The sequence below is a fragment of the Phocoena sinus genome, chromosome 11 (assembly GCF_008692025.1).
Source record: "Phocoena sinus isolate mPhoSin1 chromosome 11, mPhoSin1.pri, whole genome shotgun sequence".
Classification (NCBI taxonomy): domain Eukaryota; kingdom Metazoa; phylum Chordata; class Mammalia; order Artiodactyla; family Phocoenidae; genus Phocoena; species Phocoena sinus.
Window position 1 is genome coordinate 86,533,826 of NC_045773.1, and position 21,655 is coordinate 86,555,480.

General features: G+C 40.5%; 1 long non-coding RNA gene across 1 annotated transcript in view; it reads right to left on the bottom strand.

The window, feature by feature from the left end:
- The window catches only part of LOC116762707, a 408,066-nt gene that overhangs the window by 68,622 nt on the left and 317,789 nt on the right, over positions 1-21,655 (bottom strand). Inside the window, exon 5 of the long non-coding RNA XR_004352327.1 lies at positions 19,702-19,845. This is a non-coding gene — a long non-coding RNA (uncharacterized LOC116762707). The remainder of the gene's footprint in view (positions 1-19,701; positions 19,846-21,655) is intronic.

A 21,655-nucleotide genomic window follows, 5' to 3' on the forward strand; every position in this document is an offset into this window, starting at 1 on the left:
CGAGCTCTCCATTCAGTTCTGACTGTGTGGAATGCTCCCAGAACAACCCTTAGACCAGCTTCCTTCCCCTTCTTCACTCCCCATTGCTAATATTTAGACATATGCTTCTGGGAGAACGGAGAAGTCCACTTTTCTGTTGAACAGTTTAGTTCCTTATCATCATTTAAGCCTGCTTGAAAAGCAAAGTGATAAATCACTGTCCTTTATTACCATCAATCAGGAAAAATAGCAGTCATGTAATTTATCAACATCATCCTACAAATACTGTGACACAAAGTGACATGTAGTACAGGAACATGTTTATACAAAGTTTGAAGCGTCCTATTGATTGCTTTAATCAAAGAAATTCAAAGATATATTGATAGAGATTATCCACATTTATATTGTACCTGAATAGTTCTGTCTTTAAAAAGTCAAACTGAATTAAGCTTGTCTCCATGATTCTTATTGTCTGTATCACATGTCCTTCTGCCAGATAACGCTCTAAGAACCAACAGCATTATATCCAAGACTATATACCTTCATCTTGGGCTTTCACCATCACCACAGTGTTTAAATGTTCATTACCTATAAGCTGAAGGTAATTTTACTGGATTAAATAGAGAAAGCTTTTTATCAATTAAATGTGAAACTTGGTATGGTAACAAGTATTAGAGCATAATAAACAACTATCAATACTCAACATCAGAGTAGTTATCCTACGTCTGTAGCTGCAGCCTAGTTTCTCATCCTAAAAACCAATAGCTTTCCTCCTAATATCACATGCATTTATAGTTTCAGAATTAGTTTACCCAAGAACTAAAACTTTTCATTGATGGTAAACTGACATACTGCCTAATTCCAAATGGTGCAATATTTCTTCTTGAGTTTTCTTGAGCCAAAATACACTGACATTCAAATTTCAAAACTTAAGAACAATTTTAGGGACCGACACTTAGATATAGAAAGTAGGGACAATTACCCTCCTCTCAGAATGAAACTGTTAGACTCTGTGTATTTTTGTAGAATGCTTTCAGAACAGAAGTAACACCGTGATGAGCTGATTCACTTAAGTCCCTCCCTGATGCCAGGTTAAGAATCCAAGCCCTCAAACATGGTTCTTCCATTCCACATCAAGATAGCCTTTATTAAATCAGTAATGAAAATTCATGTTCAGGAAAAAGTTCAAGAGTAAAAACAAATGTCCACTGCTTTCTAAATCAAGTCCTAACAAAACAGAAGCCATATTTACATCTCCTACCATCTGAGAATAGGCAGCCTTACTATTATTAACTGACATTGCCCCTAACCAATAGTCTATGTAATATACATCTAACCACTTCTTCAGGAAATAACCCTATGTCATCATAGTACTGAGCATATGATGTGTAGAAAATACTCAGACACAAGTTGGGCTGAGTATATGCTTATATCAATAGTGTAGGTGAGTAAGACTAAAGAAGTAGAAGACAGAGAGAGAAGATGAGGTGGAGGAGAAAGGAGGAGGGGGAGGAGAGAAAGAAACTACCTTTTGTATATAGGAATACTATGATATATACATGTCAATGAATGATAAAAAGGAGCATAATAGCAATCAAATAATTCAGCTAAATAAGAAAATGCCACGTTTCATGAGTAAGTTACTCAGTTTTTAAAAAATTACAACATCCTTTGTTAGTTAGATTTTGGTAAATTTGATCTGGTGATAGATGATGGATGGCCCTATAAAAAGAATATGAACATACATATCAAAAGCAATAGTCTCCATCCAACAGTTTGACTTTCTGTCTCTCTCAATGAATAAAAAATCCAACATACAGAAAAAGACTTTGTGTACAAAAGTTTCATCTTAGTTGAAAAAACAAACTTTTCTGGTTTAAAACTCTATACTGCCTAAGTCAGTATTTTTTTATTCTTAAGATGCTTCAGCTTTTTCTTTCAACTGGGCCATAAATTCCTTGAGGGCAGCAACTGTGTTTTGTTTTGCATTTTATCACTCATTCTGTATATTGCTGTTGTTCGGTATGCATTACTAATAATGTAAAAGTCAAATCAGATGGCCAATGAGCAACTGGTGATATTTTTTTCCTAAGTGGTCAGATTATGAAACTGAAGGGTAATTCTAGATGTCGCTACAAATACCCATAGGGGATTTTGAATTTATAATGCATATTTTTATAATAGATGAATTCCTGGCAGAATGCTAGTGCTTTACACCACTGTTTTAATGAATTTCAAAATAGATGCCACAAAAATAAAAACAAGAAGTTAAAAATTTGATGAGCTCTTAGAAATTAAATTTGATGGCTAAAAACCACTAAGGGAAGGGTTAAGAGATAGAGTCAAAATCTCCCACAACATTAAGGACAAAGACAGAAAGATGGAAAATGTGAAAGAAAGATAAGATGTAGAGGGATGTAAGGCAACCCAACATCTGACCGACAGAAATTGTTAAGAAACAGCAGAGAAAGCCTAAGGAAAACACATCAAAATAATAAGAGAAAATGGCCCAGGGCCAATGGGAGATGTAGTTTCCAGATTACTCCAAGTACCACTCAGAATTAATAAGACCTGAACATCACTACAAAATCTGAAAATCAAGCTTAAAAGAGATGCCAAAAGTTTAATGAGAGAAAACAACATTGACTCTAGAAAGAAAATCCAATTTTTTTTTTAAAGGCTTCTATTTCTTCTCCCAGAAAATATAGAGATCAAACAGTTCAGGGTTAACAAGCTGTATACGAAGGTTAAAGGCCACATTTGAAGCAAACAATGTTGTATGGTTTCAATGAACTGATACAATTAAATAAGGAGTCTTCCTTTGACCCCTCTCACGGAGAGGCACAGGGGTCACGAAACTGGAAAAAAAACGAAATCAGAGCATCTTACTTGGTCCTGTAGTGGACACTATTTGCATACGTAGATATAAACAATGATGATTGGTTTTCAGGGTTTTTTTTTTTTAGTATCAATCCAAATATGTAACATGAGAGACTTCGTAAAAGTCACAGAATAGGATTGTTAACTTTAGCAATGTGAAAATAAATGTACAGTTTATACGTGTTGGAAAGTAGAAGGGTAGAGCTAGGGTAAAGGATAAGGTGCCCATATCTTCATCCCACGAAACAGATTTTTAAATATGCTACTGTAAAGTTATCCAAGTAAACCAGCAGTAGAGGGTTTGTTTGTTTGTTTTTTAAGTGATACACACATATAAAACATCGTATTGAGGAAAATTATAGGACACGGAGGAGACGTGTTGAATAAAAGTGGTGTTGGAACTGTGCTTGATTTTCTTTCTGTTTTACATTTGATTCAAATCATTATATTAGCAATTGACAATTAAAAATCAAGCAAAAAGAAAAAACAAGCTGTATGTTAGTCTAGTTTCTACAAGGCATTTTTAGAAACACATGAAATACCACTTGAGGACACACTATGCAGGAGACAAACTGTGGCATTTAATTTACAAGCCAGATAATACCATTTTCATCCTAATAGTATATCCCACAAGTGATTTCTGAGGATCACGAAGGCCCAATTTGACATCAGCTCATCTTGAGTGCCTCTGTACTCAAAATGTACTTTCTCATTTCAAGTTAATAGGATACTAATGCAATGACCCTGCCAGAGGGTCCTCTTCAAAATGCTGCCTTTGGTGGAAACAGAACAGTTTTCACTTAGTACTGTCTGGTCAGCTGAGAGAGGTGGTAACCCCATTTCCTTTCAAATTCATTTGTTCTTCCATATACAGTATTCTTCTTCTACTTCCATCTACCTATACATTTGTAGGACCCTTCTTCCAAAGACTCAGGCCACTTTATACATATCATTTCGATTGTCCTTGTGTGAAGAAATCATTTTGCAACTCCATGAAGACTGGAAAGGTGAGCACCATTAATCTAACTTTTAAATGGATAAACAGTAATAGAAGTTAAATAGTGACATGGGCACAATGAAGCAGGACCAAAATCCTATCTCCTAATTTCTAGATAGCTCCTTTTGAGCCACAACAAAGTTATCTCCTGGCATTTTAATGACATTAGTGTAGAATTTCACAAATTCAGCCCGGAACAGTTTACACAACCAAGAGTACATGCTTATAATGGATTTCTAGTCTTTAGCTACCTTAATTCAATCTATCTGAAAAACTGAAGCACTTCAGATCCAAATTTAAATATAAATGTGTGTGTGTGTGTGTGTGTGTGTGTGTGTGTGTGTGTGTATCTCTAGGTTTCTCTCAAAAGAACACTGGGTGTTTTTCCATTAACATTTGATGTGAAGTAGCTTTTTCATTAAGACTGAAAACAAAATTAAGAGAAAAAAGGGAGGCAAGCTTAGAGCAATCATCATACTCTAAAAACTCTTTCTCCAAAGGTTTTCTATAGACTCCCTGGGTATACCGTGAACTCACTGACACAAGAGAAAAAGTAAACTTACACACGATCAGGAAAAGAGGAAATTTTTAGTAACGAAAGCACAAGTAACTGAAAATAGCTCTCTACTCAAGTCTCAGGCTTTGCTGAGTATTTGCCATTCTAAAGACTCTGATGGTTACCAAAAAAAACATCAGGGGAAAACAACAGAACCCAAATGGAGGATGGGTTTTTCCTTTAGGGGAAAAGTTGATTGTAAACAGAACTGTACGGTTGGGAAGCACAACAGGGAGCTGAGAAAGCGCCTGTAAAGAGGCTTTCTGACTAATGAGGCCTGAAGCCATCTTGAGTGGTCGCACTGGCTGCCTCTGCCCCTTCGGGAGTCAAGAGCTCCCTGTTTATATGTCCTTGCCACTCTCTCACTTCGTCCCAGCTTCCCATTCCCCCTCCCCATGTCCTCATATATACACTACCAAATACCAAATAGATAGCTAGTGGGAAGCAGCCGCATAGCACAGGGAGATCAGCTCGGTGCTTTGTGACCACCTAGAGGGGTGGGATAGGGAGTGTGGGAGGGAGGGAGACGCAAGAGGGAGGGGATATGGGGATATATGTATACGTATAGCTGATTCACTTTGTTATACAGCAGAAACTAACACCATTGTAAAGCAATTATACTCCAATAACGATGTCAAAAAAAAAAGGAGCTCCCTGTAGGAGTGGGTCCTCCCGCCAGAAAAGCCAACCTGCCCAGTAGAAAGTACAGCCTGGGAACTATCCCCAAGAGACGTGGGCTTGGCTTACACTTCCTACCAGCAGGCAGACGGGAAGCATTCTCACCCTGACAAAGAGGCAAGCAGAAGCCAAGGCTAAAAGTAGATTGCATTTCTGAGGTTCTAACACTGAAAGAACGGAAACCATATGGGAGTTTATTATTCAACTAAAGCCTTCAGGTGGCTTTAAATTAAAAGGAATATTGTCAACCAGATCCCCGGGCCCTTTTTTCCCTCTCCACCCCCTCCTCCTCCTCTTTTTAAATTTTATAAGCTCTGTGATTTAGCAGTGGAAATTCCCTAAATATAAATTAAGCATTATGTCCACCCGATAAATTCTTCTTGGCACTCAACCAGTAGTTTGGCATTAAAATCTCTCATATGACTCTTGGGAGGGTAAGATAACGTGCGTGTGCGCGTGTGTGTATGTGTGTGTGTGTATTTAAATATATACTTTGATTTTTCCTTCTCTAGAATTATTCTCCATTATGTAAAGATATTTGTTGAGAAGAAGGCATGCAGGGTCAGAAGGGATGTAATCTCCTTGAAGAAATGTAACAGCTATACTGAAATGTAGGTCACACCTCTAAGAGTATAAACTGGCAGCCCAGTTCTTGTGTTACAGTAACTACTATGTGTACAGATTTCCTACCACTACCACGATCACAACTGTGAATATCCCCTCCACAGCTCAAACATCTAGGCCTTAATTCCTGCGACTCTAAAGAGATGATGACACTGACTGCATTAGTCAGGACAGGCTGATAGTACTGAAGGAACACACCACCCCAAATCCTACTGACGTGTAAGAACCTAAGCATACTTCTTGCTCACACTGTACGTCCAACCTAGGTCAGAGGGTCTTTCCATCACGGCCCCTCCGAGACCAGACTGTGCATGTTCCCACGAAGGTAGGTGGAAGAGGATGAAAGCAAATCCCACGGTGACTCTTCAGCTTCGTCTGGGAAGTCACAGATGCAACCTCTGTGCACATTTCATGGGCAAAAGCCAGTCACATGGTCATGCCTAACCTCAAAAGAGGCCAGAAAGTGCACCTGTACTAAATGCCCCCAAACAGGGCCACTGACACATTTGTGAGCATCCGTGAGGACCACAGGAGCCCTACAAAGGCTTAAAAGAATAATAAAATCTCCTGGAGCCCACCAAGGTTATCACTTGATACTTGAGGTAGATCCCATCTTATTTTTACTTATATTCTCAGCCCCCAGGACAGGGAACTCACCGTTTGCTTGAAAAAAGAAGAGCGAGACTAAACAATGCATCATCATAGTTTTCACTCCTTTGGACCCCGAAGTTAATTTGGCAGATTAAATAAAAATTTTCTTTCTGCTGTTAATAACAAAGAGAACAGAATAAATGAATGATGCCACGTATGTTCTTCAAGTGCTTCCTGGGTTCTCTGTAGGACAGGAAACGGGTGCTCAGTCTCAAGTAAGCATGTTAAGACAGAAATTCACCAAGATAAATGGGAAGAATTTCCTTGCTAGTCATTTAAAGAAGACCAAGCAAACAGTTCACTCATCTACCCTTAAAGCAGATGTAAATTTTCTCCCCACGAAGCAGTCAGGGACAGAGAACTCCATTTTAATACAAATATGTCTCTCTTCACTTAGTACATACACACCAGTAAAAGAATGTCCGCATAAATCTTGCTTTCCCAAGAAACAGTCCAAAAAATATGTTATCTAAGAGAGAAGCTGAAGGTCAAATGGGAAAGAATACATAGAAAAGGAACCTTATTTTCTCTAGCTCAGAAATACTTTCCTAGCATTCCTTCTCTGCTACATTAACCCTGCCCTACACCCTGAACTTCTAAATGGGGAGGAGTGAAGGAAATTTATTGGAAGGAGACTTGGGAGGCTTTTAGTAATGTTAGAATACTGCTTACTGTTTACTAGATACATGGAGAGACTTAAATAAAAAAATCATGCCCAACAGTATCTGTACAAGAGATTCCAACAGATGTGGTTACACACAGGACTCCAGGCTCAGCGAATACTCCAGCAACAACTGCAAGGGCTTTGAAGCATCTCAGGTCACAGAACAAGGCCCTCATTTTATAGAGAAGTGCTGAAGACAGTTTTATTTTTTTCTAAGAACTCAGAATTCTACCTGAAAAATATCAAATTGACCATGGCGGTGGGGGGGGGGGGGGAGAGACCAAGGTCTCGCCATAATGTAGGCTCAGCTCCCAAATTACTTTCCTTCTCCCGCTCATGCTCAAGATTTGCCAGGCACCCTCACCCCAGCCACCCTCCATCTCCATGCTCATCCTTGATGACTGACACCATCCCTTGAAACAGGACCAGATGCTGATGATCTCAGTTTAGCACAGCTGTTCAGCGGTAAAGCTTGAGTGACTTCATACACCCCCATCCTAGAGTGCCTTTGAGTACAGCCATCTCACTTGAAAAGTCTGTGAGCACTCTTCCTCTTTTGTATTTTTTTGATCAACATCAGTAAATGACTGAGAACGGTATAACTATGAGGAAGACACTCTAAAGACTACTGGCTTTTAAGTACTGAAGGGGATTACTAGCACAAAAGCAACAACGACAGTCACAAGGGACATTTCATGAGGGTTTCCTAAGCACCAGGCTCTGTGCTAAGAGCTGTATCATCTCATTTAAACCTTAAACAACGCTATGACCTGTGCCTAGTGATTTGCTTCTAAGAAATGCAATATGGAAAAGGGAAAAAAGGAGTAACTTTACAATGGAGAAACCTGGCACACATGATCTCAGCCAGGTGATCAAGGTCAAGCTCAACAGTGATAAGCCGTGTGCATAGTATATACCCTTGATTTGATGTGCTGAGAATAATGATTCACCTCTATAGTCTCTCTCAAAAACCCATACCCAGCCTAATCGTGAAAAAACACTGGACAAATTCCAAATGAGGGACATTCTACAACATACTGACCTGCACTCCTCAAAACTGTCAAGGTCATCAAAAACATGTCTGAGAAACTGTCATAGATCAGAAGAGTCTAAGCAGACATGATGAACAAATGTAATGTGGTATCCAGGACAAGATCCTGGAACAGAGAAAAAACATCAGGGGAAAACTAGAGAAGTCCAAATAAACTGTCTTTAGTTAATAATAAAGTACCGATGGTGGTTCCTTAGTTTTGACAAACATACCACAGTAAAGTAACATGGTAACAGTAAGGGAAACTAGGTAAAGAGGATATGAATACTCTCTTCCTATCTTTGCAACTTTTCTGTTTATCTAAAACTATCCTAAAATAAAGTTTATTTTAAAAACCCTCTGAGGTTGATGCTCTTATCTCCCTTCTAGAGATGAGATACTATAGCTTAAATAGCTTCCCAAAGTTACAAGCTAAAAAGCAGGAGAACTTAGATATGTCTCCTCACACTTCAGCACCAGTGGATAAGCCCTTGCAACATAAGCCCTTACATAAGATCTATTAAAACGATTTTATGCCTGATATGTGCTGAGAAGCAAACTAAATGAATTTATTTCACTTACATTCTTCATAATACTACACCTTTTTAAATAAAGGGGCCATAACATTACTTTCTAAATATTTGATTTTCATTTTCATCACCATCACAAATTTCAATTACTCTGTCAGTGCTATGTGATGACCACATTTAAGCAAAATTCACTTAAGATTTTGCCAAATCTTTTTTCCCTTCTTCTTCTTCTTCTTCTATTGAAATATACTTGCTATACAGTATAAGTTACAGGTGTTTTTTAAAGGTTATATACTCTGTTCATAGTTATTGTCTAGTATTGGCTATATTCCCCATGTTGTATAATATACCCTTGTAGCTTTTGTCTGTTTTTTAATACGTGCCTCCTCCAGCTCACCGTCCTCCTCTCCCAACTCCTGGTCGTCTTTGCGGCCCCTGCAGCCGCCCAGGCTGCACTCCGCCTCCAGCTCAGGGGGCCCAGCGACCCAGCAGCCGGAGCACCCGCCTTGGGCCAAGACAGCGCGCCCTCCTCACCCACTGCGGGCAAGAGGCGCGGAGGTGCGGCTGTGGCTCCCTCCGCCTGGACAGCACCTGGGTTGCCTGTCGTTACTGCCAGGACCCCCCCACCCCCAATGCCTGGGGTAGACATCAGGCGAGGGGAGGCGAAGGGCTAGATAGCGCGGGAGTTCCACCCGCCTGCCTGAGCAGCCAGGACAGTGCACAGGCACCCGAGGCCTGCAGGGTCCGCTCCCTTGTAGCTTATTTTATACCTAATAGTTTGTATTTCTTAATCCCCTACGCCTATACTGCCCCCCTTCTCCCCTCGCCCCACTGGTAACCACTAGTTTGCTCTATCTGCGAGTCTGCTTCTTTTACGTTATCTTCACTAGTTTGTGTAATTTTTAGATTCCACATACAAAGGAGAGCATACAGTATTTGTCTTTCTCTGACTAATTTCAGAGAATAATGCCCTTCAAGCCCATACATGTTGCTGCAAACCGCAAAAGTTCGTTCTCTTTTTATGGCTGAGTAGTATTCCACTGTATATATACCACATCCTCTTTATCCATTCATCTGTCCACGGACGCTTAGGTCGCTTCCATACCTTGGCAATGGTAAATAATGCTGCTATAAGCATTGGGGTGCATATATCTCTACAAATTAGCTTTTTGTTTTTTCAGATATGTACCCAGGAGTGGAACTTCTGGGTCATACAATAGTTCTATTTTTAGTTTTCTGAGAAACCTCTGTACTGTTTTCCACAAGGGTTGCACCAATTTACATTTCCACCAACAGTGTATGAGGGTTCCCTTGTCTCCACATCCTCGTCAACATTTGTTATTTGTGCTCTTTTTGATGACAGCCATTCTGACAGGTGTGAGAGGATATCTCTTTGTGATTTTGATTTGCATTTCCCTGATGGTTAGCGATTGAGTTATCTTTTCGTGTGCCTGTTGGCCATCTGCATTTCCTCTTTGGAAAAAATGTCTATTCAATCTCTCTGCCCATTTTTTAATCCGGTTGTTTGGGGTTTTTTGATGTTGAGTTGTATGAGCTGTTTATATATGTTGGCTGTTAACCCCTTATCAGTCATATCATTTGCAAATTTTTCTCCTCTTCAATAGGTCATCTTTCTGTTTTGTCAATGGTTTCCTTTGCTGTGCAAAAGCTTGTAAGTTTAATTAGATCCCATTTGTTTATTCTCTCTTTTATTTCCTTTGCTTTAAGAGACGGATCCAAAAAAATATTGCTGCAATTTATGTCAAAGAGCGTTCAGCCTTTGTTTTCCTCTAGGAGTTTTCATCTTGACGCTCCAACATTCCATAATAGAAAAAAGCATTAGCCAATGGATATTTCACCCTATGATGCCGTCTTTCACCCACTCTCACTTGTTATCACCCGTGTCTTCTCCTCTGATACTCTGTGTATTTCAGTGTTGGTGAGCTCAGCCTGCTGCTGAAACAGGATGAGGGGGTGAGAAGCAAGAGTGCCCTTCTAAAGGAAATGACAACATCAACATAAGGAAAGATTAGCATACACCTTGGGTATTTTTGAGATCCTGAGAGATATAAGATCAGCTGTGGCCGCTCCAAACACCTAAAGAGAACTAAATTGCCCTCTGAATATAAATTCTAACAGTGTTATCTACCAAACCAGCGTTTCCCACAATGTGAAGCCAGCCTCGCTGGGAAAACTCTTACATCCTTCCAGGAAGGCTCAAACAGTCCAAGACATATTCTTTTTTTCCTTGGGATTTGCCAAAATCAGACAGTAGGATTCAACAAATATTTCTAAACACTGTACTTAATATATTGTTCCCTGTGAGAATATGTAGTGGAAGTGGTCCAGCAAGTAAGAAAACAGGCTGCCTTCTGTGTGTGATTAGATTAGCCTGCCTAAAGACAGGATTTTCACAGTCTTGTTCTATTTACGAGTTTGTTTGTTTGTTTTAAAGCAAGTGATTCCTTAAATTATTGATTTTATCACTCTGGGCTTGTCTCAAGGATAGCTCAAACCACCCTCACCCTTTATACTTCAAACTATCCACAAGGCAATTAGTTAAGGACATCAGATCTGTTTTAATAAGAGAAAGACAGAGAGAAAAAAGCGCAAGTGATCATGACAAATTTTCCCACAGCACTAAAGTAACAAATGGGCCCAACTCTCCTGATTCACTGGACAATGGAAATAGAACAAAATCCAAACTTTAATTTCTTCCCTTCACCAACGGGAAAGAAATGAACCAAGTTCAAGAAGCCATAAACATTCCCTCAGACACACACGCACGCGTGCGCGCACGCACGCACACACGCACACGCACACACACACACACACACAGCAACTTGGCAAATTGGTACTTGGTACTCATCCAAAACAAACCCTTCTTCAAGAATCTTTGCTATTTTTATAGTTGAACTCATGAAAACTCTTTTTCATTCTGGGAGCCCTGGGTAATTCAGTCTGGAATTCTTAAATTTCTACTCTCATACTAGTGCAAGAGGCCAAAGTGCTGAGAGGCAAGAGGAAGGTTACACTTCTAGGACCATGACAGTGAGAAAGAAAGTGGGATCAGAAGCAGCCTGCCTTTGGGGGACACTCTCAGCGGCTCAAAGAAGCATTTAAACCCCTACACGAGTCTCTACAAGTCTGCCCGAATCCTGATCCTCTTCCAGGCAGACATCCCTAATCTAAACCTCCTACTTACATCCTCCACCGTCTCAACATTCCAGATGCACGGACACCAAATTCATCACACTAATCTCCCACCCTTCAAACCCTGTCCTGACTCCCCAGAGGACACCTGCTGAACATGAAAACGAGATTGAGTTTCAAAGCCAAAAACCTACAAAATAAGAAGTCAGATTTTTCAAAGCATTTGCCGATAAGCTTTTTAGTGTTCTTTAAGGTTTTCATAAATGGTGTCAAGTTTTCCCAATGATTTTCCTATCTGCTTTTGGCTCCCCAGACATCGGAGGTTGCCAACCATCCACACGGTAGGAAAAGCCTAACCATGTGAGACAGTATAGAGCAGATAAAACATACGTCAAAACATGAAGCAAAAGGTCACTGCTTAGTCTTGATGTTTACATGTCCATGTTAGAATTTCCGAATTGGTATTATTGACTCTGTTACTAAAGCCACACTAATCAGTTTATCAGAGATTAAGCCATTCGCCATGTGAGAAGCACAGAGCAACATGACAGAGCCTTGTACAGTACCTGGCACACCCATTTCATTGAATTAATCAATCAGCAGTCTTTAACATCTGCTAAACAGTCATCTGGGGGGAAAAAAAAAGCTCTTTCCCTTCTTGGTCTCCACAAATATTTCTAGATAGCTTTTAGGCTTAAAATACTGTTTCCATGACTGCCCTCTGCTGTACACTTAACATGTAGGTGATTACATGAATATTAGTAAACAGATAAGCAAAATAAAGACATTTAATTATTCTCAAATCACCTAGAGATAATAACTTTTAAGTTTATGTATAATCTCCCAAACTATTACAATGCCTACCCATTCATGTATGCATGCAAACAAGGTATCTTTTTTAAGTAAGATCACAGAAAAATCTACAACATTGTTTAAATGCCTCATTTGGTATTTTACTGTACATGTCTACTATAATTTATTTCACACCCTAATACTGTTCAGATATTTATAACAAGATACATCAAAAAATAAGTTTGTGATAAAGTAGTCTCGTGGTAAAATCTTTTTACACACATTCGATTATACTCTTAGGACAAATCTGCCTAGAAGCTGTACTGCCAGAACTATGAATATACACATTTTGTGACTTTTGATTTTATATATTGCAAAATAATCTCCAGATAGCATATAAAAAATTCCCCCCCAATAGGAGACTTCCCTGGTGGTCCCATGGTTAAGACTCTGCTCTGCCAAAGCCAGGGGCCTGGGTTCGATCCCTGGTTGGGAAGCTAGATCCCGCATGCTCCAACTAAGACCCTGTGCAACCTAAATAACTAGATAAATGTTGTTTTCCAAAATTCCCCACCAATATTTTGGGGGTTTCCCAAACCTGTAGTTACACTGGATTTTATAATTATTCTCAAACTTAGCCAGTTTTGGTAGTTTAAAAAAAAATGTGTCCTGTTTTGCTGAATATTGCTTAAAGAGAGGGTGACTGTTCACATATGTGAATATAAATAATATGCATAATATTTTGAAGCATCTCAGTAACATGTTCAAGCAGCTTTGGAGAACTAATAACTATTTATAAGGTACAACATATAATGAAGTCCTAATGTTCAATGTTTCTTCTTTTTAAACATGGTGCAAAACTTTTGTAGGAATTTCCTAAGGCTCAATATGTATCAGGATGGTGCAACTTAGAATGAGACATGCACCTTTTTTAAACCACCTTCCCTTATTGTCAGATACTAAGGAATATCTCCGATGTTCATATTCCCTCTTTATCTCGTGGCCCACTTGAGGTTGCTTTGAATTGGCGCACGTGTGCACGCACACACATGTATCTACACATGCGTATGCATGCATCCATATATTTGATCTGTACCACTGTATGCACACACACACAGATACTAGACCCTTAGTCTGAGTACATCGGCTACTGAGATGCCAGTAGCTGCACCTCCTCTGTCCTCCAAGTACAACAGGCTCGTCCTGGCTCTGCAAGGAGTGGGCACAGTCCCACACAGTCATCATAACTGACATCTGTGGGCACGACGCCGAGGTACACCTCAATCACATGCGCCTGGCAGAGAATGCTCACTCACGCACCTGCTTCAACTGTGTGAGTTCAGCCTGTGGGTTTTCCTTGATTGATGTTGGTATAACTGCTTCACGGGCTCCGTCGGTGAAGGGAAGTGGGCTCTGCTCGGAGCAGTTGGTGGAGCCTCGCACCTTCCACTTGATGCTACACACGGAATAACAAGTTACAGGGGCGGGTGCGTGTGCCCGCGGGCTCACCACGCCCTCACAGACAGATCGAAAATGCACCCAACCTTAAAATAAAACAGCAAAAACCAGGAAACAAGCCAGCGAAGGAAGCATCTGTCTCTTTCACTCAGAACAAACCTCCCCCACTACAAGACTCTTACATACATACACACACACACCCCACCCCCTCCAGCCCCCTCCATCTGAGGACCATTGACTTCACTACCTCTAGGCTTTCTTCTTAGAGACTTTTATCTTTTCTTGATTGAGTAAATTTGTTTCTTGCCCAAACTATAACAGTATTCATGGAATCATTCTGTTCCATAAAAACAGAGGAAAACAATGCCTTATTGAGCAAGCATCACAACTTTCAACGAGGTTCAATCTACCCTAACATGGACACGATTTACTAAATCATGTGCCATGTGGGTAGCTTTTCATCTTTTCACATCCATGTCTTATTTCCAAAACAAAACAAACATGAAGTCAGCTAAGGTCAAAACCCAGTTTTGACCCACAACCAAACCCAGCCTGCCGCGCACGTCCCGCTGTAAACAATCTGGTGAGAGCCACTGGCTTCGGTCCCCACCACACTGTGCTGTCCTTTCAGTTCTTCTGAGATTTGAGGCAATAACTGTAACTTAGAAAAAACTGATAAGAAAAATCCAAGCCAGAAAATACCTGTATATTTTAGCAAAACCATGCAAAAAAAGAAAAATCACCAATGGGATGCCAAAACATTTCTGGCTTTTAAAACCACTCCATACACCCAGCTGGAGGGCCTGTAGCAATTCTAGCAAAAATGTCATAATTGTATTTGGTTGAACTGTGTAAAACTGCCATTTTTGAACAAATGAAATACTGCCAATTTCATATGGATCAACCCAACTATTTCCTTAGATTTAAACATGCCACAGTACTTTCAGGGATTTGGAGAGAATGTTTAAAAAGTGCAGAGAATCTTCATTCTCCAAATCCTCCCACTTTCAGCCACACTCTTCCCTCCTCCTCTCTTCACCTCCTTCCATCCTTCCCTGCACCGCCTCCCTGAACAGCAGTAGATGGAGGCTGGAAGGAGAAGGGGTGCTGAGTAATCACGGAGAACCAGATCTGGTTTGGGCCCAATTTCAAGGTCCAGAGGTAGACCTACATGTCCATTCATGAAGTTTTTAAAAGTTGGGCTCTAAAAATAATGTTTTCTTCTCTCATGCCTTCTATTCAGAGACTTTCTATCCTAATAATGACTTTCACTCATCTAAGGTAGATTTAAGACAACACTTGAAAACATAACTGTTTACACATACCATATCGTTTGAATTCTGAACTCTATAAGAAGTGAGCTAATCACAAATCATTTTTCACCTTTTACATATATTTTCTCCCACTGGTCCCACAACTGCCTCGACATCTTCTAGCCACCCTGCTTTCCTCTATCTAAGAAGCTCTTCACTGGACACAGGAGTTTTCCAGATATCTTCACAAAGTACAGTAAGAAATTACTGCACCGGTATCCCTTACCATTTTGAGACAGGAGTATGCATTTAAGTGAAATATCCACATCTAAAGGAAACCCATCTTTGCAGGAAGTAGAAAAATAGGCGGAAAAACCTGTATTTCCTAACTACATATATAATAAGCAGGAAGCCCACCTAGTGTGGCAGCCAGACGTGTGCTGGAACCTTCTGATAATTGTCAAAGGTCAGGGATTAAAGAGAAAAGATGCCAACTGAGTGCAATAATGCTGGAAAAAATCCTTTGAAATTTTAAAGAATCTGTGAGAACATGCTGATACACTGCTGCCTTCAATAGATTACAAGCCCAACAAGAACTAAATTCAACTCGCACTTTTAAGAAAATATATTAATTGATATGGTGCTCTCATTTCTGTACCTTTCCTTCCATGAAGATTACGAGTATCTTCAGTCCTCAGGGCTGTCATCAACCTGATTTTGAATGTAATTGGGATGGGGAGACAGAAACTTCAGGAGTTTAGACCAAAATTACCAAGTCATGACTTAGTCAAAAGAAAACCAAGGGTCTACCTAATATGAACTAAATTATGAGATTTTTCTCTCTTTAGATAATATCACCCCTAAGAACTCAGTTTCTACAGTATTATTCCCCTAGAGACACTGTAAATTCTATATTGTAAGACAAAAATAGACATATGGGAAGCCGAGACACAAGTCCCCTGGTTGTCCTGAGTAGTAGATGTGTTTATCTAATTTTATAACAGTCAATGTGACCCTGAACGATTGGCCTCACGTCACCTATGATCCATAGCAACTGAAAATTACAATGCTGGCTAACGTGTGTAACACCCTACTAGACATGTATCGATACATAGCTCTTATTTAAGGGTGTTGAATATCCTATCTCACTTCATGTTCTCTCCGGCAACCATGAGGTAAAGAATCTTATTTCCACTTTATACACGAAGAAACTAAGACTCAGAAAGGTAAGTAACTTAACCAAATTGACAAAGCTGGCAGTGAAGCTCAAAGTCAAACTCAATTCTTCCCCATCCCAAAGCCTCTAACTGTTCTCTCCTGATCTTCTCCTGCAGAGGCCCATCAAATAGTAAATGCGAGGGTGTTAGGTGAGGACTCCCGTGAGCTGCAAAGCCCCTGCCTTGCCAACTGAAGACAGGTATGGGGCAGTGGTTACTCAGCCTCAGCTGGCATGTACCATGGGAGACTAGAGCTCTGGGGAAGCCAGATTGTTTGGCTTCTTTGGCAAGATTAACCAGATTTTTATGTAATTAAAAACAAAAAAAAAAAACCCACTGGCAGCTTGTTCTTTAAACACACACACACACTCCCTTGTATGGGCAAATAACATATTTGAGGGCTGGATCTGGCTCTGTGGGCCACCAATTTATAACATCTGCCATACCCCACACTGATGCTCATTTATTATATCCATCAGGAAGCCACACAACTAAGTCCAAAAGTTCCAACAGAGCCTTTATGAATTTATGCTAGGGTTCTGTACATTCTGCAAATCAAAACTCCCCTTAAGGGCTTCCCTGGTGGCGCAGTGGTTGAGAGTCCGCCTGCCGATGCAGGGGACACGGGTTCGTGCCCCAGTCCGGGAAGATCCCACATGCCGTGGAGCAGCTAGGCCCGTGAGCCATGGCCGCTTAGCCTGCGCATCCGGAGCCTGTGCTCCGCAACGGGAGAGGCCACAACAGTGAGAGGCCCGCGTACCGCAAAAAAAAAAAGAAAAAAAAAGCTCCCCTTAAAACTACAAATGGTTTCACTGGACTGAAGAGAGGAACAAGCTTTAAAAGAAGCATCTATCTCCCTCATGTTCCATACCTGCAAATGAACAAGAAAATACCATCCCAGCCACTAAGCAGGCAAGCCCAAGAGCAGTGACAGCAGCCCCTGGGTTCAACCAGTCTGTGCTTCGCCAGATCTACAAACCAGTGAAAATTTCAAAAAGCACCTACAAAAAGTAGATCACAAAGGCAAAAAAGCACCTGCAGGAACCACTCTCCCTATAACCTTTCTTGTCCCTCTTTCCCCTTCAAGTTTGATGATTTGGCTGTTCTGGAACTCTTCCGAGAGGAGTCAAGACTCACTCTGCCAGCCCCAGCTGTTCAAAGCTCAGCCCAATCTGTTCCATACAGTTGGCTGTATTATCACAATAACGTGGCTACAGTTCACCTTCATTTGCTGCGAAGATCATTAACTATCCCTCAGAGAGATATAGCATTAAGGACAGAGTGAGCCTGAGGCATAATAAATGGAGGTCTCTGGGTAACACAGTTCACAAAAAGGTAAGATGATGCCAGCCAGGCCACCTGACAGTTCCTATAGTCAGAGAAAAAAGGAAGAAAACAAGGGCAGGAGGCATGGAAAATAAGAGAAAAAGGAAAAGCAAGAACGTGCCTGGCAAACATGTATGTTCATGTGAAGAGAGAATAAAGAGGAAAACATTTTTTCTGAAATAAAGACAGCAGGACATTTAACGTTAAATCACAGTGGAGACATGACTCTACTTGTCTGGCAGCCCAAACATTCTACTACTAGAGGGAGAAGTGAGTTTGGAAGGAGACTGAGAACAGAGCAAATGAATTACCATCCTATATGGGAAGGATGCCATATCCTGGACAATTTCAGTACTGTAGGAGACGGTGAATTCAGTGAAACCTGTCTTTAAATCGTGTATCTGACCTCCCATTCCTAAAACTGAATTCGCGTAGAGTGGGCGTGTTTCTTCATTCATTTCACACATCAGTTAAAGTTTCACGCGAGCCTCATTTGACTCTTGTGCACCAACCACTAAGCTAGCACTATGAACGCACCCAGGGACCAGGGTGTCCCCTTCAGAGGAAGTACCGCATGGTATACGAACACCCAGCAGTTCTTTAGTTGATAATGAGAACGTAAGAATCAATGCTTGTTCTAAGTGAGCTGCAATTGTTGTATTCATCTAAACCAAATTCCAGTCAACAACGGACAGACAATTGGCGGTGAGGTAGGAATTCTACTGGCAGACCTTATCTGCTAAAGATGTACTTTCTTTAGAACTACACAGGTAACATCAATATATTTAAAAAGCAAAAACAATAGCTCTATATTCTCCACCTTCAATATTTTCTTTACCTTCTTTGCCTTAGTAAAAATGTATCCCTAGAGCAGTGTGGTTCCCAACCAGGAGCAATTCTGTCCTCCGCTGTACCTTTCTGGTTGCATACCGGGGGAATGGAGTGCTCCTGGCCGTTAGTGGGTAGAGGCCAGGGGTGCCGCTGAATTTTACAATACACAGGCGAAAACCCTACAATACAGAATTATCCAGCTCCAAATGTCAATAGTGTGAACATTAATATCTCTGCCTAAGAGCTGTTTCAGGGATTCAACTCCCCTGTTGATCTTTTATCTATCTATCTATCTATCTATCTATATATATAAAAATATATATATAAGCAGTAGAGCAGGAGTTTCTAAATGACATCTTGCTATCATTAACATCACTCCTCTCCACATAGTAGTAACATTTAACATAAATGAAAAGGAAGGCAAGGGGCAGAAATTTAAAACTAATTTAGAATCACAATGGAACCCTGGTAAATCCTGGTATAGCACCAAACTTTGCATAAGCCTCCAACCAGTGACTGCTATTTTTATTTACTTTTTAACATTTTAGTAATGAATTGTCAAATTGAATTCACCTGGAAGATAACTTCAAAACATAAGGACCCAAACATAGCAAAAAAAAAAATGAGATTTATACTTTTAAAGAGGAAAAACAGTCTTGGCCACCTCTTGTGGAAACACACGTACACACACCCCACCCACAGACAAACCCACACCCATACATACCCAAACCAGAAGACTCAAAACCAAACTCACGACCCAAACCAAAAGCTCCCCTCTTGGCTTGGAACAAAAGAACCTCCCCTGAAGGTGGAAAACAGTTGGGATTTAACCCTTTTCTGAAAGAAGAGAAGCAATCCCCCAGTCACACCTGGAAAGAAATTCATCGTCTTTGATGTATTCATCTGTCCTCAGCCCAAGAGCTCAGCGGAGTCATCCTAACATTTACAGTGCTTAGTAGAAATTAATTCGCTCTGGGGTAATCTGGTGTAAGCTCAGGTCATATCCCCATCTTGCCAAATACACAGACCTGCCAAGGATCCCTTCCTGTCGCTTTAGCGCTCAGACTGACGTGCTTGCTCACCTGGCTGGATCTTCTCCCCGCCGATCCTCAATCACTTCCCTGGGGTTTGACGTGTGTGTGTGTGACTACAGGAAGATCTGACATGCTCGGGCTCTTTGGCTTTTCTGGATCCCTCCTGGCAGCCACACTTGGATTCCACAGCTCCTGGGAAGGAAAAAAAGCAAAAGGGAGGTGTAGTGTTTAACAGGGAGAGAGCTATGACTTCCCAGCCCCAGGAGAACGTGTTCTGCCCTGCCAGGATGGGGAAATCGCTTTTGAAGTGGAGCCCGGGCCTCCCCAGCGCAGACCATCCAGGAGCTATTGTTCGGGTGCCGACTTCCACTCGACATCATAGAGACACAGCGACAAAGGAATTCATTCACTGACTGCTGAATGCTCACCATACACAAGGTACTGGGAGCAGGAAAAATGGACTGGGGAAAGGCATGTGTCCTCAGGGTAGGAGAAAATATTCCAGTGGAAATTTTATTTGAACAGACTTTTTTTGCAAAATGTTCCCTCTTATGCGAATAGAATATGAATTTGATAATTTATGAAGTTGTCCATGTGTAGCTTAAAAGAAAAACATGGATCTCGTTTTGTTACCATCCTAACCACTCCCCGGGTCTAGGCCCCAAAGCTGCTTTTGTAAACCACTGTTGACAGAATCTCTTCTCAAGGTGATAGAGACAACAGTGGGTTATTCGTCTCTGCTTTTAAAAAGGAGAAAAATTAGGGGCAGGGGGACTGGATCATTTCTACTGGAACCAGGTCAATTAAGGAAATTTTACTCGCCAATGCACTGATACCCACTGGAATGCACTTAAAAACTGAAATCCTATCTAGTTTAATCCCAGAAGCAAAACATGAAGACAACAGCAATATTCAGCAATGGACACTGAAAGTATTTTCAAGTCCGGGCAGAATCCAAAATGTTACTAAATCAGCCAGTGATGTTATGTTGAACAGAACTCTCATCCTAAAGGTAATTATATTAAAATTCCTGAAGATTTCTTTCTTTAAAGTGCTTCCCTTTGATCAAAGGAGATTTGGGTGAGAAGGAAGAACGTGTAGAAGGAGCTAGAAGACCAGGAGGGGAGTGGAAAGGCTCCCCCAAACCACATCCAAATCCACAATTCAGTGGTTCATTTTGTAAAATGGCGGATCAGTCATGTACTTTTTTTTTACTCCTAAAACTAACTCATTATCCAACACTACATTATTAGATTTACTGAATAAATTACAAAAATCACAAAATGAATTATATAACCTAATGTGGGGTTTTATTGCATGCCAAGAATGTATTTTCTCCTCTAGTGAAGTTTTCTGGAATAAATGCAAAGTTGCTCACATAACACCTCCAAATCATCTTCAAGTTGCCCTGAATCGGAACAGTGTGAACAGAATATTCAACTGTATGTGTGTGTGTGTGTGTGTGTGTGTGTGTACATTCACACATTTATTTATCTTTACCTTACACAATCATGGTTGGGACACCCAGCTAGTTTACCTAAGCAAAGTCAGCAGTTGGAATTTTTAAAGCTTCTTAAGTACAGCAGCCAGTGTCAGGGTAATTTTATTTATTTAAGAATATATTTTTTTCTGAATAAATATGGTGGATGCTACATTTTTGTGAGTCCTCTTGGAGAATATAAATAAACTATCGATGGGTACCTGTCAATTACAATCCTCCTCTAGTTTGTGGTATTTGTGATTTATGACAGGAAAATCATTCATTTCCCTAGGGATCATGGAGAAGTCTGCTGAATTTTATATAATGTAATTGAAGAGACAGTAAGTCAAAACATAGAAAACATCCTTCATACTTATCTTAGCCATCTGCAAAGTTTCTTATAGGTACAAACTATTTAACATCATGTCAGGCAGTTTTATGAGTTTCCCAGGAATTGCAAGTTATTTAAACGAGAGCATTTTGCTGTCCCCGTATAAAACCCCAAATCAGCAAATCTAAGGT